Raw genomic sequence first — 11985 nt, 5'->3', positions numbered from 1 at the left:
TAGAATATATGACATTTGCTTCAAAACATGTGATGGCAAATAGATTGGAATAAGGATGCGGCAGGCCTGGTTTGGATTGATGGTTGTTGGTTCTGGAAGTTTGGGAACACCAGAACATTATATTACTCTATCTTCTTTAATAACACCAGAACATTATATTACTCTATCTTCTTTAATGCATGTACAAAATGTTGCGTTAAAAAGTTTAAATTAACAAACATTTATATTTATATCAAAGCTTCCACTTTTACAGTGGTTTGAGTTTTTGTGCACATATAAAAATACAAACACTACATTTCTTTTAAAGAGAAGGAAGAGAAAGAACATCTTCGATTGTGGAGGGAATGACCTGTAGAAAACTGAAGGTGAAAAGCCAATTAGGGGGTTGTTTGAATGACCCCAGGAATGTTGATGATGGCAGGAGGGAAAAAGATAAGATAAAGAGATACTTTGAAAGTGAAACACTGGGTATTTGGTACACGAAGGAATTATTGTCAGTTCTTCCATGCGTGGTGTTTGGCTGGGTGTGGGCAGTGACGGAGATCACTGAGTGTGAGGTTTCTGGGTTGAGGAAGTGGGTGGCTCCTTTTGCTGTAGCAGAAAACATCAGAAGAAGAGAAAGTGCGAAGGGGAACTATGAGTTCAGTTTACACAGAGTGACTTGGAGGGCCCTGTGGGACACCCAGGGGGAGCTGACCCGTTGATTACGAGGTCTGGAAGGAGGCCAGGCAGATCTATAACGCTGGGGCCTCTCAGCACAGAGCAGGTGATTGCCGCCACGCGGAACAATGAGTGCCTGGAGAGGGACCAGACAGGAGAAAGAACTCTGGAGAAGGAAGGATAATCCGGACCCAGAAGGAGGCCAGCCTTGAAAGGAGAGGTGCAGAAAGAGGAGCTCACAAAACAACTGGAAGGAAACAGTCAGAAAAGTACAACAGAGGAGTGTACATGTTATGGAGTTACAGGAAAAGGGAAAGAATTACATGAATAGAACTTTCTATAGGTTGAACAAGCTGAGTTACTCCTTAGTTATATACTTGGCTGGTTACTGATTCTAAAGGACATCCACAACCATCTGTCCTTGCAGTCACGATGTCTGCTGTCCTGTTAGCTTTATAAACAGTTGTTTGTAGGACATGCAGCTTTGACCCAGTGCAAAGGTTAGTTTGCCCAGTCCAAATACTCCAAAGGTTCAAGGAACAAGATGTGCAAGCAGGTCCCTTGGAATGGCTGCTCTGGCTCTATTTTATTACATTTTTTAAAATAATTTTTTATTTTTCAATTAGCTGACATACAATATTGCATTAGTTTCAGGTGTACAACCCAGTGCTTACACATTTATATAACTTACAAAGCAATCATCCCACTAAATCTAGTGCCCATCTGACACCACACATAGTTATTACACTACCATTGTTCTGCCTCTGTTTGAAAACGGCTCCATTTATGGTCCTGTTGGTTAGAGCGTCATCCTGCTACACCAAGGTTGCAGGTTTGATACCCAGTCAGAACACATACAAGAATCAACCAGTGCCCTGGGTGGTGTGGCTCAGTGGATTGAGTGTCCACCAGCGAAGCAAGGAGTCGCTGGTTGATTCCCTGGTCCCTGGGTGGCAGGGGCACAGGAGAGGCAACCACACATTGAAGTTTCTCTCCCTTGCCCTCTAAAAATAAATAAATAAAATCTAAAAAAAAAAAAAATCAACCAATGAATGCATAAAGAAGGGGAACAACAAATCTATGTCTCTCTCCCTGCTTCCTCTCTGTCTCTCTAAAACTCAATTAAAAAAATTAAAAGGTCTCCACTTATGTCAATTATTCACATGAATTTGTCTATTTCTTTTTATTTCTGTTAATTTTGTTATCTCTTTTTAAGCTATGTTATTTATTAGGTGCTAGACATCATGTACAAAATGCAGATAAAATTTGAGGCTCTGGATGACGGTAAGATTAATTCTGGTTTCTGGCAGGCAGTTAAGGTCTGGCCAGATACCCTTAATTTCCATAATTAGAAGGAAATTCTGATCAGATTGTGAATAAGATTATTTCTGACACACATATCTCCCCAATTTTAGAAAACGGGGCTGTGGCACTTATTCATGGAATGAAAGAGTGAATGAATTCATGGTTTGTGGACCAGCACTACATCCTATATTTGCTTCCTTTATTTGGTTTTCAAATAAGGCCTTAGCCTTTGTTAGTGCATCGCTAGTATAATACGAAAGAAGAAATAATAAAAGAAGTAATTCGTTTTGAAATGGAATCTGCAACTCCCAGGAATAACGGCCTGGGAAAGCAGGAAAAGATTTCTTGGAGCTGTGGGTAAAAATGGAAGGCACAGTCGGGAGTCGCCCCCTTTTGGTCAATAAGGTGAAAGCCCTCATCTCAGATTTTATTGCATTGTATTTGTTTGTTTTAAACATGGAATGCTTCACGAATTTGCCTGTCATCCTTGCTCAGGGGCCATGCTAATCTTCACTGTATCATTCCAATTTTAATATAGGTGCTGTCAAAGCGAGCACTCACCTCAGATTTGAATAATTTGTGAGACTGAGTCCTCTATTACCAATCGAACGCACGCAGAATTTCTTGAAACCAAAGAGAAGCAGTTTGCTAAAACTCATGGTGAGTCAGTGATGCTGCTGAGATGAAGAGCCAGGATCTTGGGGCTCCAAGGCCAGAGGCCACCAAGGCCAAGGACTGCCAGCCTTTACCTTATCCTCACAAATTAGTCCCCTGGAGATCTCAGACCTGCCCATAGCTTTGGGGAACCCTTAGCTCTAAAGAAATAGTTCGAATTTAACCTCCCAATGTATCATAAAAATATCGCATTTATCCAAAATTGACCATTTCAGCCATATATTCCCTCCCTCTGCCCCTTCCTTCCTACCTCCCTGCCTTTCTTCCTCCTCACATCCCTGCCTGCCTTCCGTCCCCCTCCCCCTCCTCTCTTTCTTGTCAGCCTGAGAAACTTAATCCTTAAAACCATTCATGAAACGATTAGGGAATGTCCCTTTGTTTTTAAACTATGTATTCTCTGATATCTTGATCTTTAGGGTGAAACATAATGAACAAAATGGAAGAATTACCATTTTTTACTATTTTGTGTCCCTGAGGGTTTAAACTGTAATTGAGATGATGATTTTTTGTCTGAAAGAACTTTGTGACAAGAATTCATCAAAATTATCTCGACTTTTTTTTTTATATAACTACTCTCCTACTGAGAGAAATTTCTACATTTTCCCAGCTGCTTCTACATCCAAGCATGGACCCAGAGTCATCTTAGGATTTTCATTATTCTTGGAGTTGATTCTTTTAGTTTGGAACAGGTAGGGCAAGTAGGCACTCGTTGCCTTGAGTGGGAAGTGGTATAAAGCTTTTTTAAAGGGCTAATGAAGGCTGCCCCTCCCTTAATACCTCTTGATGTGAATGGTTGCCTGGGAGAAAGAGTATAAACTTGTCTGACAAAAAATAAATTAAAATTAAATTAAAAAAATAAAATAAAATGCTAAAAATAAATAAATAAATTATATTTTTGGAAAAAAATCTTTGAAAACTCTGACATATGAAGAAAAAAAAAAAAACTTGTCTGACAGTGCAGGGGCCTCCTGGGGCCAAATTTTCCAGGCCCCAGTCCTCTCTTTCTTTGAGATTCAAAGACAGAAAAACCCTTTGGGACAGATGAAGGATCCTTTGACAGAAAAGGATACCAAAGTCCCTGAGGAAAAATTCTGTGAAAGAAATCTGAACTGGAGGCCAGGGGCACGGGGGTGGGAGGGTGGGGAGGTGGTTAGGAGGCGTCAAGGAGCTTAGTGAGGATTCAAGGAGGGCACACCTGGAGGGTCAAGGGGGAATGTCCCCAGGTAAATATTAGTAAACTGTATTGGGCAGCATTCTGTTAAAGTTGGCTAGGACTCCTGTTCAGGTGAAGGTGTTCAGGAGAGTCTTGTTATAATGATACACGCTTCCTCCGCATCACACCTGGAAGAAAATGTCAAAGGTCAATGTGCAGCTGAATGGAGAGCTTCTCAGGGCCACTTGACAAAGGCCATGGATTTGCAGTCTCCTCTCTTAGCAGAATGTATTTTGCACATCCTCTTATGAGCCCTTTCGTCAGCCATATTCTTTATGTTATGTAAACTATTCATCTGTTTGTACTAATAGATGTGTGAGTTTGCAACCCAGTGACCTGGAAAGTTCTGCGTTCATTATTCCTGGGTCTTGGGCCTGGGATGAGTCTTCATGGCACCATGTGCCATTTTCTGCCCAGGGTGTGACTGAGGAGGAAGCTCTGTATCCAACTGCTGGACATACCAGCATGATTCAAGAGAGCTTGAAAGGCTGCCCGAGAGGGTGGCCTTAGGGATCCAGGCCAGGCCTCTGCAAAAAGAGCAAGTGCCCACCCAAGAAGGAAAGGCCATGGTCAACAGCAACACTGAGGGTGCTTCAGAGCACTGGTGGACAAATCACCTCTCCTGTTCTCTCTGCAGTGACATTGACTCCCACGGACCCAAGTGATTGCACCCCTGAGGTTCCTAGACATTTCAGGGAGGAAGGGAGAGGCCTTGAAATGGAGACAGTGGATTTCTTGTCCATACGGACATGCAGGTGCTCCAAGAAACTAATTGGGAAAATTAGAGACCTGTGTGTGTCCCTCTAACTGTATGTGGTTGAAGCAGGTCAAGTTAAGTACAAAGTCTCTTAATTTGACTCATTTATAGTCCCCAAAATCAATGTCATACCTTTCTTGGACCTGCTGCCCTCTTTGTGCATATGGCCCTGGGATGAAGCTGGTACCATCCTCAAGTTCTCTGCCTTCAGGGAACCATGTTCAGACCTCGTCTCTTCCTCAGAGGCTCTGCTGAAGGGTGGGCATTTTGCAGCCACGTTTTGAATCACATTACTCAGTTTCATCACTCTGGCCCCAGCTGATTGGGCCAGGGATGAGACACTGGCCCAAGGCTGACAACCCTTGAGCTGGTCGGTGAACTATACCACCTGGCACTAAGAGATGAGCTTCAGGCAAAGTGATGGTCTTAAACATTTTAACTGAGATATATAGAGAATGAGATATGGAGAAATTGGGATCTTCCTATCCTACTGGTAGAAATGTAAACTGGTGCCTTGGCTGGTGTGACCCAGTGGATTGAGCACTGGCTTGCAAACCAAAAGGTCACCAGTTTGATTCCCAGTCAGGGCACATGCCTGGATTACAGGTCAGGTCTCCGGCTGGGAACATGCAAGAGGCAATAGATTGATGTTTCTCTTCCTTTCTTTCTCCCTCCCTTCCCCTCTCTAAAAGTAATTAAAAAATAAAATCTTTTTTTTGCCCTGGCTGGTGTTGCTCAGTGGATTGAGTACCAGCCTGTGAACTAAAGGGTCACTGGTTCAATTCCCAGTCAAAGCACATGCCTGGGTTGTGGGCCAGGTCCCCAGTGGGGGGCACTTGAGAGGCAACCACACATTGATGTTTCTCTCCTCCTCTTTCTTCCTCCTTTCCCGTTCTCTCTAAAAATAAATAATTAAAGTCATTTAAAAAAATCTTTTTAAAAAAAGGAAATGTAAAATGGTGCTACCACTTTGGAAGACAGTCTAGCAGAGTTACCATATGATCCAGCAATTCCAATGCTAGGTACGTACCCAAGTGAAGTGAAAACATATGTCCACACAAAAATGTGTATGCAAATGTTCCTAGCAGCATTATTTATAATAGCCAAAAAGTAGGAACAAATGTCATAAACTGATAAGTGGGTGAATCAAATGTGGCATATGCACACTCTATGTGTTATTCAGCAATAAAAAGGAGTGAAGCACTGATACGTGCTACAAGACGGATAAACCTTGAAAACATTATGCCAGATGGAAGAGGCCAGTCACAAAAGACCGTGTATTATAGGATTCCATTTATATATAACATCCAGAATAGGCAAAGCTATAGAGACAGAAAATAAGTTAGTGGTTCCAAGGGCTGGGGGGGCAGGGAGCTTTGGGGGCATGGGGAGTAAATCCTAAGGAGTAGAGGGTTTCTTTTTAGGGATGATGAAGTGTTCTAAAATTGATTGTGATTATGGCTGTGCAGCTCCACAAGTATTCTAAGAATCATTAAATTTTACACTTTACATTGATCAATTGTATGACATGTGACTTATATGGAAGGCTGAAGTTTACAAAAAGGTCTATAGAGAATGAAACAGTGAACAGTGTAAGAGGAAGGTGAAAGATTCAGATGAGACCATGTGTAAAGAGAGACCACGCTGCCGGCCGTGGAGAGCCTGTGGAAGCCACAACTGGGGGTGTACAGACGCTGTATCTCTAGGGCGGGACTGAAGGAGGAGGTCGGTGATAAGGTCTTCTAAAGCTGTATCATTTTACTGTTACCAGTGCAGCTGCTGCCCTGTCTGAAGACTCCTCCATGGCTTCGTAGAACTCGGCCTCACATAGCTGTAAGCCAGAAGCAGCCTGTCCTGTCCTCCAACAGCCTTCTGACTCGAGAGCTCATGCCACTGTTTACTCCCGCACTGTGGTGATCATTGGAAGTAAACAGTTCCAAGAAGGTATAGCTCATAGAGAACCACATTACAGATATTCCTGGCAACTTGTCCACTGTGATCTCCCATGTACCATCAGGTGATTCCCCACCCAGGCCTTTTTGCTGGAGGTCTCTCTATTCTGCCATACTCTTCTAGTCTTGCTGGGAAAGCAACACACGGATGGGTGGTGTTGTGAGGCTGAGCACACACACCTTTGAGGCTGCAGGTCATGAGCTGGCCCTTGTGTCCTGTCTAGCATGACATCCACCACCTAGGACTGGGTTGACTTACATTTCACTTAGAAATGTATAAAGGGGTATCCTTTCTGTATCTTGGTTTGGAATTAGACTGTCCCTCTTAATCACTACACTTCCATGTGCATAATGCTGAGGGACCCTGACGGGGACTGCCCTGGTTAGGTACCAACCGCCAGGGCATTAAGGGTCAGTGGGCCCCTACAGCCCCTGCTTCTATATTCCTCTGTGTTTACCAACTGTAGCCGCCAGCTCCCTGTCCATGCTGCTTCTGGTTCTCCCTTTGCTGAGATCATTCTCCCTGGAATGGCCAGAGGTCGCCAACTTAAATGCTTCCCTGATGGCATCACCCGCCCTCATTCCTGTGTCCTCATCACTGGGGGGAGGGAAGAACAGAGCAATCGCAGGAAGAGCCAGCAGCTAGTCCAATGGCAGACACTGGGTCACTCTGGATCCATGCTGCCCTTCAGCCCTGCTCCCCTCAAGGCCTGGTCTGGGCGTTTCCTGGGTTCCAGGACCCAAAGATCTTTGCAGTAAACCCTATTGCTTGAGATCCTTTGCAGGGGGAGTGGAGGTGTCTTCGTGTTCCCTATTCTTTGCAATTGTAAAACCCCTGCCTAGAATGCACTGTATAAAGATGAGCAGGAGGTAGCAGAGATGGATAACGATGGCAGAGAGAGAAAGCTGAGCGATGTGCCATCACCCCTCCCTGGCCTCTGCCCAGGTACCATCCTGAGGTTGGAGAGCAGGACCAGCACTGCAGAACTGTTCCTTGGCCCTCTTCTCCTTGTCACCAGGTGGCACGAAGGGAAGACTGGTAGAAACCGTGCTCCGGCTGGGCAAGTTGTCTTCAGGATTAAACGTGTTACTTGGTGTGGAATCAGGTACATTTACTCTCCCTGTTCAACCAAGGGAGAAACCGAGGCTCAAAAAGGTGAAGAGCCTGCCTGAGCTCACTGTTAGGCATCAAACGAGGAAGCCGGGGTTGGAACTCAGCCTATCTGACAGCAGACCCGACTCACGACCGCTGCCCGTAAAACGCCCATGGACGGTGCAGGCCAGCAAAAGAGAAGCGACTTGACTGTGAGCCTACATGAGGGGACCTGGTGGCAGCCTGCCAGCTCTCTCAGAAGAGGGCAGCTGGAAAGTAGGCCAACGCCGAACGAGATTCAACAGGGTGCTGCTGGCAGCCTTTGGGTGAAAGGGTGAAAGCCTTGGGCAGGGCAGGAGGATAGAAGGGGGTTTCAGCAAGACGGAGAGAATGGGAGCGGGGAGCCCCGTTCCCTCTCCTGCGGCCATGTCTTCTGTTCACTTAGTTCACTCCATGTGATGTGCAGTTGAGCTGAAGAACCTCGGGGCAGAGCTATTGCTCTCACAACTCACAGGGGCGAAGGGACAGACAGGACTGGAGGCAGAATTATTCAAAGCACAGTGAGACTTGGAACTGGCTAACTGGCAGCTGAGGGCTGAATCTGGCCTGCAGATGGATTCTGGGGGACTGCTAGGTTATTTTAAACATTTTAAAATATTTAAAAATTAAGAGATTTCACAGAAACAGACCTCTGGCTTTTCTTGAAAATTGGAAAGTGTTGATAACGTTGGACCCATGACCCCACATGGCAACCCCGGGCTGGGGCTGAGCAGCAGCAGCCGTCTGCCCTCTGCCCCACCCACACTGTGACAGCTGGCTCTGCTACTCCTCCACCTGGGGGCTTCTGTGAGCCTTGGAGAGTGTACCCATGGAAGGCCTGGGCTTCAGCAGAGCTGACTTGGGGCTGAAGGAACCCTGGGATTGGAATTCGAGGTTCCTGGAGAACATCAGGCGAACGGTCACTTTCAGGCGTGCCCTTAGGCAACGGTGCGCAGAAGATGGATGTTCAGCAGAAAGGTCACAGAAACACAGACCCATAGGTGCCTGTGGTCTAGGGAGTAGAAACCAGTGACCCAGTAAGAGTGCAAACTGTGCATCAGTCAGGGTTGTCCAGGGAAACACATGTGTGTGAGTGTGTGTGGATTTTTAAGAGATTTCTTTTAAGGAATTGGCTCACGCAATCGTGGGGACAGGCAAGTTGGAAATCTGTAGGTCAGGCCACCGGGCCGGAAACTCAGGCAGGAGTTGATGCTGCAGTCTTGCGGCAGAATATCTTCTTTGCCCAGAGATCTATTTTGTTCAAGAGGCCTTCAACTGATGGGATGAAGCCCACCCACATTATGGAGGGTCATCTCCTTAAAGTCAACTGTGGATGTTAACCGCAGCTACCGAATACCTCCACAGCAGACCTAGGCTAGGGTTTGAGTAAACAGCAGGGTGCTATCCCCTAGCCCAGTCGACCATGCCGTGGTAAGAGCCAGGGGTTGAGGAAGGCTGCCAGGGGCCCTCACGTTTTCCCAGCAGGTGGGTGGGAGGGTGAGCTGGGCAGTTGGGATGGGAGGAGCCCCAGCAGGAGCCCCGCCCAGGACTGCAGCCCTTCGCCCAAAGATGGGGGTGGATTGTAGGGGACGTTCAGTGCATGAAACGCCAGGGGGTGACGTCAGCTGACTCTTTACAGATACTTGGTAATAAAGGGGGTAAACTGAGAAGCAAGAAAGAAAAGTTCCTTTTCTGTTTGCACTTTAGCAGGTGAAGGAGAAGGAAGGTGTCAGTTGGTAGACAGAGAGGAAGTGGAAAGGAGCAAGTCAGGCACCTATGGTGGGATTTCTCTTTGGATAAGAGAAGACCGTCTTCCTCAGCAACAGGGCTGTGGAGAAGACACAGCCTCCACATGGGCCAACCCAGGACATCGGGGTCAACCTCTGGCTAGAGTGACAAGGACAGGAAAGGGAGTATTCTAGAAAAGTCCCCCTCTGCCTGGAATATTTTTCCAGTCCCATTCCTCTCTTCCTTCAGGCTGGCTTCCAGTTGTACCTGGAACTCTGTCCCCATTGTCTGGGCTTCAAGTCCAGTGAGGACCCATGCAGGTGACCCGTGACTACCTCTCCATGCGTCCACCAACTGCGAAGGCATGACATCTGGCTCCGCCCCCTGCTCAGTCCACTGGTCCCGGCCCCTCCTCGCGCTGCGCAGCACTGTGCCCAGGGACTGAAGCAGCTCTTCCTGGCCTCCACTGGTCCCTAGTGGGCAGTGCTGGACAACAGGCAGCTTGAGTACCAGGAGAGCAGGGGCACACCCAAGCACATACAACTGGAGGAATTTAATGTTTAATGTTTCCATAGCAACAGAGTACATAACATGGCAAATTCAGATCATCCTCACACTCCTCTGGCGGCTTACTATTGTTTTTATTTTACTTACAGGGCGGGGGTGAGGGGGGGAGGAAACACGCTTTTTTTTCCACGCTTAGGGCCTCCAGGGGATTAATCCAGCCCTGGCTGTCGCCCCTTCGCAGAGCTCAGAGGATGTGGAGGCACGGCCCAGAAACAGGGAGTGCTGCTCAGGACTGGCACGCCGAGACACAGCAGGCGTGTGCGCCTGCCTGAGCTTTTTTCTGTGCCGCCTCAAAGTTGAAAACATGCTGGAACATGAAAAGAAAGGTATTTGCCTGAGTGACTCAGACATGTTCCAGCATTTTCCCACAGGCTCCTGCACAGCCCAAAATAACTGCAACCCTGGATCCTGTCCCTTGGCATATGATTACATTTGTATAGTGTTACAGAACAGTGGGCAAAGCGGCCACACTCACATGGGAGTCGCAGGAATGCACAGCCCCGGAGACCTTGCTGCCTGGCTGGGCAGGGAACTGAAAGAGAACACAGGGACCACAACAGGAATCACCAGATTCATCAGAATTCAACAGGGACTCACCAGAATCATCCAGGCCACCGCAGGGGGTCGTGGTCAATGCCCACCTCTCACAGGTGGGGAGAAAAAGGCCCAGAAAGAGGAAACAGCTGGCCCAAACGTAACTGTCTTGGGATTACAAGAAAGAGCTGGTGGGAGAGCTGGCCCTCGAGTCTTATTGGCTAATATTGATATTTGTTTCTCAATAAATGTGAATTTAGCCTGGGGATCATTAAGATCTCAAGTCAAGCGAACTTAAAGGGCCTCCTAGCCGTCCAGGGTGCCTATGTGCCCAGGTGTGGACAGTATGGGAACAAGGAGGTGTCAGAGTGGACGTGCCCTCAGCGTATTTCCAGTCTTGTTTAGGAAATAAGATGTTACAACTGGAGAACAGTTGGACCCTGGCAAGTAGACCAAAGGCTGGTGGGGGTTTGGGGAAAGTCAAGTCTGAGGAGGAGACTGTCCAAGCAGGGGAGGTATCACAAAAAGCTGGGCCAGGTCTGGAAAAAGGGACAGAGTGCACAAGTGCAGACATCAAAGGCGGGAAGGGGCCCGGGGAGGGACACCGACATGGAGAAGGACGAAGGTGCTAGAAAGCCTTGGACACCAAACCCAGGGATCTGGTGGCTGGAGTTAAGGCCGCAAGTGACTTTCAGTGTAGGTGCCATTACTTACCAGTTCCAAATCGCCTGCTTTATCTGGGAGACACGAATGACCTCATAGAATTTGGACACATTATATAAAACAAACAAATGCCCTGACCTAGAAGAGGTGAGTGGTTCTGAGATAGCCCTTTCCCTTTTGGACACCTCAGCCCAGTTGGAGCTAAAACCGGTGAGACCAACAAGGCCTTTGATGTGTCGTGGGCCTGGATTCAAATGCCGCCTCTGCTCCTGGCTCTGTAGGCGTGAGCACAGCACTTCCTGTTTCCTCACCCCATACACGAGGATGTTAACAGCCAACGCTTGCCATGTGCCAGGCTCTTGTGTCCAAGTTTCATTTGTCTGAATTCATTCAATTATTGCTCACCCCCGCCCCCTGCCCCATTGTACCGATTTTACAACTGAAGGAACCAGGAAGGAACAGGCCATGCCTTTTCCCTTGTCCTAGAGCTGTTCCATGAAGCTGTGACTTGAAGCCAGCAGTTCTGATTCAAGTCTTTGTTCTGAACTGTGTTTTCCTAAGGGGCATGGGGATGATTAAATCAGCCAAAACCCTGATGGTAGGAGACCCTCAGCGGGTATCAGTCCCCCGACTCATACAGGGGCAAGCTGTGTTTGTAAGGGCCCCCAGCCAGCCCTCCAGCTGCCTGTTGCCACCATGCAAGGTCCAGGGTCCACCAACACCGGCCCAGAAATCCATGTACCATCTAATTTGGATTAAAACTATTCTAACTCCACTACAGGGCTACCTACTCATGACG

At 47.3% G+C, this 11985-nt stretch overlaps 1 non-coding gene across 1 annotated transcript; it reads right to left on the bottom strand.

Annotated features, from left to right (window-relative positions):
* Positions 1–2415: 2415 nt before the first annotated feature.
* Positions 2416–2522, bottom strand: LOC129077371 (U6 spliceosomal RNA). Its single transcript, XR_008529831.1, has one exon. It is a non-coding gene; the product is annotated as a U6 spliceosomal RNA (small nuclear RNA).
* Between the last annotated feature and the right edge of the window lie 9463 nt (positions 2523–11985).

This window comes from Pteronotus mesoamericanus, unplaced genomic scaffold (genome assembly GCF_021234165.1).
Source record: "Pteronotus mesoamericanus isolate MK-2021 breed Mesoamerican mustached bat unplaced genomic scaffold, CSHL_Meso_final contig_657, whole genome shotgun sequence".
Classification (NCBI taxonomy): Eukaryota; Metazoa; Chordata; class Mammalia; order Chiroptera; family Mormoopidae; genus Pteronotus; species Pteronotus mesoamericanus.
This window is presented reverse-complemented; position numbering and strand designations above follow the sequence as displayed.